This window comes from Urocitellus parryii, chromosome 7 (genome assembly GCF_045843805.1).
Source record: "Urocitellus parryii isolate mUroPar1 chromosome 7, mUroPar1.hap1, whole genome shotgun sequence".
Taxonomy (NCBI): Eukaryota; Metazoa; Chordata; class Mammalia; order Rodentia; family Sciuridae; genus Urocitellus; species Urocitellus parryii.
This window is the reverse complement of record NC_135537.1, coordinates 120,268,683-120,275,518: the sequence shown is the minus strand read 5'-3', so window position 1 is coordinate 120,275,518 and position 6,836 is coordinate 120,268,683.

The following is a 6,836-nucleotide window of genomic DNA, read 5'->3' as shown; positions in this document are numbered from 1 at the left end:
GTGTCTTGTCACCTCCCGTTTTCTAAAAACTTAGTCCCCCATGTTTCTCTGGCACCTGCCACATCAAGGTCAATCTCCTTATCTGACATGCAAGCCACCTGTGAATCACAATCACACGTAGCTTTCTCACTCATCCTTTGGCCCCTGGGCTCCGGCCACAGTAGGTGACACCACCACACTTTTATTCCATTCTCCAGGCTTCTGCACACGCCACCCGCCTGCCTGCTGTTCCTCTCCTCTGTTCCCAGAGGACTCCTCCTATTCCTCCATTAAAACCCAACTCAGAAGCTGGGGTGGTGGGTGGCTCAGTGGTAGAGCGATTGCCTAGCCTGTGTGGGCTCGATTCTCAGCACGGCATAAATGAGCAAAATAAAGGCCCATCAACAACTAAAAAAAATATTTTAAATAAGCAACAACAACTCAGAAGGAACCTCTTCTGCTTTAAACTCTGGGCACTCTCTGTGCTATGTATCTGTGCTTTGTAAGGTCAAAAAGAAGTGCAAATAAACTGAGTTCAGTGGCACATGCCTGTAATTCCAGCAGCTTGGGGTCTGAGGCAGGAGGATTGTAAATTTGAGGCAAGCCTAGGCAATTTAGTGATGCCCTGTTTTGGGTTTTTTTTTTTTTTTTAAAAAAAAGGTCTGGGAATGTCCATCGGTGGTGGTTCAATTCCCAGCGCTGCAGAAAGACTAGGTGGGCATGATGGTGCCAGCCTGTAACCCCAGCAACTCCAGAGGCTGAGACGGGAGGATCACATGTTCAAAGCCAAACTCAGTAACTTAGTGAGATCTTGTCTCAAAATAAAAAATAAAAAGGGCAGAGGTTGTGGCTCAGTGGTAAAGCACCCCTGGATTAAATCCCCAGTACAAAAAAAAAGAGAAATTTCTTTCTTCCTTCACAAATATTGACATGGATTTAGGGCTTCATGTTTTCATCAACTGATTATATATTATTATTTATTATTATTATTATTATTATTATTATTATTTTGTGAACCCAGGGCCTTGTGCATGCAAGCACTCTACCAGCTGAGCTATAATCCCCAGCCCTATTATTTATTTTAATGGTCAAATTGTCCCTGATTTGGCCAATGGGATTCCTTCAACTGACATGAACACATCCTGACTTTCTGACTATATTCCTTTTTTTTTTTTTTTTTTTTCAGTGCTGGGGATTGAAACCAGGGCTCCATGCATATTACCACAGAGCTACACCCCTAGGCCCTGAAATGAGTTTTTCTTTCTTTTCTTTCTTTTTTAAATATTTATTCTTTTTAGTTGTAGTTGGACATAATACCTTTATTTATTTATTATTATGCGGTGCTGAGGATAGAACCCAGGGTCCCACACATGCGAGGCGAGCGCTCTACCGCTGAGCTACAACCTCAGCCCTGAAATGAGTTTTTCAATACATATTTTCTAGTAGACAGAGCATTTGTACATATCTATATTTACTTGTCAATGTAGAGATGGATGGAAAATAAGCTAAAAAACATGAACTCAATCAAATATGAATCAGGGACTGCCGTTGAAGGGTGGATGGGTGGTTTTGTACCATTTCATAGCTTTTTCTGAAGGTTTGAATTTTTTTTTCTATATAAAAAGTTGAGATGTGGGCTGGGGTTGGGGCTCAGAGGTAGAGCGCTTGCCTGGTGTGCATAGGGCACTGGTTCCCACCTCAGCACCACAGAAAGTAAAATAAAGATATTGTGTCCACCTATAACTAAAAAATAAATATTTTTTTAAAAAATTTGAGATGTATGTAAAATAGTTATCCCAAAATACAAGGTTTGGGCTGGTGATGTAACTCAGGGTAGAGATCTGGCCGGGCATGCATGAGACCCTGGGTCCCTCCCCATCACTTAAAAAAAAAAAAAAAAGTGAGATGTACTTTTAAAAATCATAGTTGAAGGGAAAGAAGAGAAGAGGACAAGCCAATGAATGGCCGGCTCTGGAGGCCTCAGGCCCCTGGCCCATCCCAGGACTCCGCCACCTCTCTTCTAGCCCCTCCCTGCCTTCCGCCTGCCCCAGACCCAGGGGGAGGCAGGAAGTTCTCAGGCGCCTCTTTCCGCCTCGGTGTCAGCTGAGGTTTCAGTCTGAGAACCCAGCAGTCAGAGGGCTGGCCTCCACCCACTCCACCCTGAGCCTGAGGGAGGGCTTCCCCTTAGAAATCTGAGCCTGGGTCCCCTGGAGCATGTGAGCCAAACAGCTGTTTAATTTGATTTAAAAAAAAAAAAATATATATATATATATATATATTTATTATGGGCCAAGTCCTTTACCTGGGAAAGCAAAGAATACACATTCAAGGGAGAACGTGGCCATCTCGAGAGCAGGAGATGTGTTTTTAGAGATCCTGGCTCTTCTTTTATTTATTTATTTATTTGGGGTACCAGGGATCGAACCCAGGGGTGCTTAACCACTGAGTCACTCCCTCCGCCATTTTTTAATTAATTAATTTATTTTTTAATTTTTTGAGACAGGGTCTTGCTAAGTCGCTTAGGTCCTTGCTAAGTTGCTGAGGCTGGCTTTGAACTTTCGATCCTCCTGCCTCAGCCTCCCGAGCTGCTGGGATGACAGGCAGGCACCACCCATGCCTGGCCTTCTGGCTCTTCTTTTAAAAAGATCGGTGAGGGGTGGGTGTGGGAAGGTAGATGGGGATGACTTCAGTCTGGTGATCTCAAGGCAGTTTCTGGTAGTCTGGTTGTTTTTAGGATCCTGAACGTGGTCTCCATTATCTGATCAGTAGATGATACTGATCATACTGTAAAGTTCCCTAAATTATCGTTTTCTCAAAATATGGTATCTCTCTTTGCTTAATCTATGGAGTGGTGGGTTAATGGTGTACAAACTCAGATTTACAGATTACCCAGAAATTGGAGAGTGACAGGCCTGGGAGAGAGACTGGCTTAGCGAATAACAGGCCTCAAAACCTGCCCACAGGAGAAAAATACCAGTGTTGGCCACAGCCATGCCATATCCCTGCAGAATGAGCCACCATCCCCATGCTCAACCCTACCCCCCTGGGGGAGGCTGAAAAATGACCCCCAAGACATCCGCACCCTGGTCCCTACTTCCTGTGACATTTCCTTTACATAAACCAAAGGAACTTTACTGATGTGATTCTGTTCAGGGTCTTGAGAGGGGAGATAATTTGGGACCCTAAATATAATCAGATGAGTGCTCATGAAATTGGCAAGACTTGGACACAACTGGACATAAATTCCTTGAAGAGCAAAGTGCTGAAGTTGTCTTTCAGGAAAAGCCTCCAGAATCCACTCAAAGATGGCTTGGAACCGGCTTTTCAAGAAGGGACAGGTGTCGTCGGGGCTGGAGATGTGGCTCAAGTGGCAGAGCTCTTGCCTGGCATGCATGAGGCACTCGGTTCGATCCTCAGCACCACATAAAAATAAATAAATAAAATAAAGGTATTGTGTCCTTCTACAAATAAAAGAAAGAAAGAATGGACATGTGCTAAAGAAACCAGTTCATCCAGTAAGTGGATTTTTGACATCACTGACCCTGTGCAATCTCAGAGAGAAGCATCAATCTTCAGGATACACAAAGAACTCAAAAATCTTAACACCAGAAAAACAAATAACCCCATCAATAAGTGGGCTAAGGAACTGAACAGACACTTCACAGAAGAAGAAATACAATCAATCGACAAATATATGAAAAAAAAAATGTTCAACATCTCTAGCAATTAGAGAAATGCAAATCAAAACTATTCTAAGATTTCATCTCACTCCAGTCAGAATGGCAATGATCAAGAATACAAGTGAGGCTGGGGCTGAAGCTCAGTGGCTGAGTGCTTGCCTAGCATGTGTAAAGCACTGGGTTGGATCCTCAGAACGACATAAAAATAAATAAATAAAATAAAGGTATTGTATACCTTTACTATAGCTTAAAACATATTTTTAAAAAAGAATACAAGCAATAATAAATGTTGGCAAGGATGTCAGGGGGGAAAGGCACACTCATAAATTACTGGTGGGACTGCAAATTGGTGCAATCACCATGGGAAGCAGTATTGAGATTACTCAGAAAACTTGGAATGCAACACCAATTGACCCAACTATCTCAATTCTTGGTTTATACCCAATGGACTTAAAATCGTCATACCATAGTAATATAGCCTCATCAATGTTTATAGCAGCTCAATTCACCATAGCCAAACTAGATGTCCTTCAACAGATGAATGGATAAAGAAAATGTGGTATATACACAATAAAGTATTACTCAGCCTTAAAGAAGAATAAAATGATATCATTTACAGGCAAATGGGTGGAGCTGGAGAATAGCATGCTAAGCAAAATAAGCCAATTCCCAAAAAAACAAAGGTCAAATATTTTCTCTGATATGTGGGTACTAATTCATAATAGTGGGGGAGTTGGGAAGAATAGAGGTACTTTGGACTAGGCAGAGGGAAGTGCAGGGGGAGGGGAGAGGGGAGTAGGAGAGATAGTAGAATGAATGGAACATTATGGCCCTATACATGATTATATGACCAGCGCGATTCTACATCATGTACAACCAGAAGAATGAGAAGTTATACTCCATTTACGTATGGTGTGTCAAAATGCATTCTACTGTCATGTCTAACTCCTTAGAACAAACAGAAAAAGATTTGAATTAGGAAAAAAAAATTCCTTGTGCAAAACATAACCCACCCCCAAAGAAACATGTAATCACAAAGAGGCACGATAACCATTTATTCTTACACAAAAGAACCCTGCAGCTCCACCTTCTCATATCTTATCAATGAGGCAACTTCTCTTACCCTTCCTACAAATTCCCCTACTGCCAACTGATCTCGGGGGCAGATTTGGGCTAAGACCTCTAGGCCTCTTTGCTGATTGGCTGCTCAGAAAAGCATTTCCTACTTGCAAAAGCCCAGTGTCATGGTGCTGGTGTCTGTGATACGAAGCAGCCGGCCCTTATCACTCATAAGAGGGAGGCCACAGAAGCAAGATGGTCTGACTTTGAAGCTGCAGGAAGGGGTCAGGAGCCGAGGAATGCAGGGAACCCACCCTCACATTGACCTACCCCAGTGAAACTGATTTTGCAGTCCTGAACTATAGCGAAAGACCGTACTGTGTTACAAGATGTTAGGTTTGTGGCACTTTGTTATAGCAGCAACAGGAGCTGGAAGAGAGGGGACTGCCATATCAGTGAAGCTTGGAGTTCTGTCATTATTAGATGCTTCAGCTTTCTAAAGAGGCTGGCGAGAGGGTGGGGGGTTAGTTTCTATTGAGGAAGGGCACATGTGTCAGGAAAAGTTTTGTTGGTTTTTTTTTGGGGGGGTTGTTTTTGTTTGGTACCAGCAATTGAATCCAGGGGCACTTAACCACTGAACTACATCCTCCAGCCCTTTTATTTTTTTATTTTGAGACGGGGTTTCTTGCTAAGTTACCTAGGCCTCACTAAGTTGCTGAGGCTTCTTTGAACTTGTGATCCTCCTGCCTCAGCCTTTGGAGCTGCTAAGATTACAGGTGTTTGCCACTGTGCCCAGCTGTCAGGGAAAGTTTAAAAGACAATGGGAAGAAAAATCAAGTTGTTTTCTGCTATTCATTTATTAAATAAATATTTTTTGAACATATAAATTCTATATTTTTTAGTTGTAGTTGCACACAATACCTTTATTTGTATGGGGTGCTGAAGATCGGACCCAGGGCCCCACACATGCTAGGCAAGCGCTCTACCCCTGAGCCACAACCCCAGCCCCTCTATGCCAGTCTTTACATGAGGTTTTGTGTATATAACAGTGAAAAGAAAAATAAAAAGCTGGGTATCAGTGACATATGCCTGTGGTCCCAGATACTAAGGAGGCTGAAGCAGGAGATAGTAAGTTGGAGGCCAGCCTCATCAACTCAGAAAGACCCTGTCTCAATATTGGAAAAAAAAAATAGAAAGGGCTGGGTCTGTATATCAGTGGTAGAGCACCCCTGGGCTCAACACTCAGTACCAAGAAAGAAAAGAAAGAAAGAAAGAAAGCGGGGGAGGAAGACTAAATCTCTGTCTTTAGAGGTCAACTTCTGGCAGGATGCCATGAAGGTCTCCACAACCAGTTCCCCACTGAAACTGGTGTACACACACCATTTAAAGCCTCAGGAAATGGTCTTGATTGTGAATAGAAAACAAAGAGATAGCTTTAGATACTCCACAATTTACCATGGGGTCATGTACAAATAGACCCATTTGTAAGTTGAAAATATTGTAAGTCAAAACTACATTTATGTGCAAGAAGAAGAATGAGAGGCCATACTCCATGTATGTAAAATATGTCAAAATACATTCTACTGCCATGTGTAAACAACAAGAATTAAAAAAAAAAAAAAACAACACTTAATCCACTAAGCTACCAAAAAATCTTAAAGCTAAGCCTTGCTGAACTTATACATGCAGAAGCTGACTTTAGCCTCAGAAAGACCCTGTCTCAAAATTGGAAAAAAATCAAATCAAGTAGCACAAATCCAATTTTATAATAAAGTGTCAAATGTATCCCATGGTTATCGAATATCTGTATCCAAAAGATAGTGGCCATACAGCCCTCTGTAGAGCCTTGGTTGTTGAACCTCATGATCATGATCACAAGGCTGATACGTGGGCGCTGTGGCTGACTGCTCAGAAAACAGAGGGTGTGTCATTCAGCGTTTAGCTAGTCCAGAAAAAGATCCAAATTCAAAGTGTGGTTTCTACTAAATGCATGTTGCTTTCACTTCGTTGTAAAGTTGAAAAATTGTAAGTCAAACCATTGCCAGTCAGGGACATAGGACAGCTATGCCAGTCACTGTGCTGCAGGCCTGTCATCTCAGCTGCTCCCAATGAGGAGGC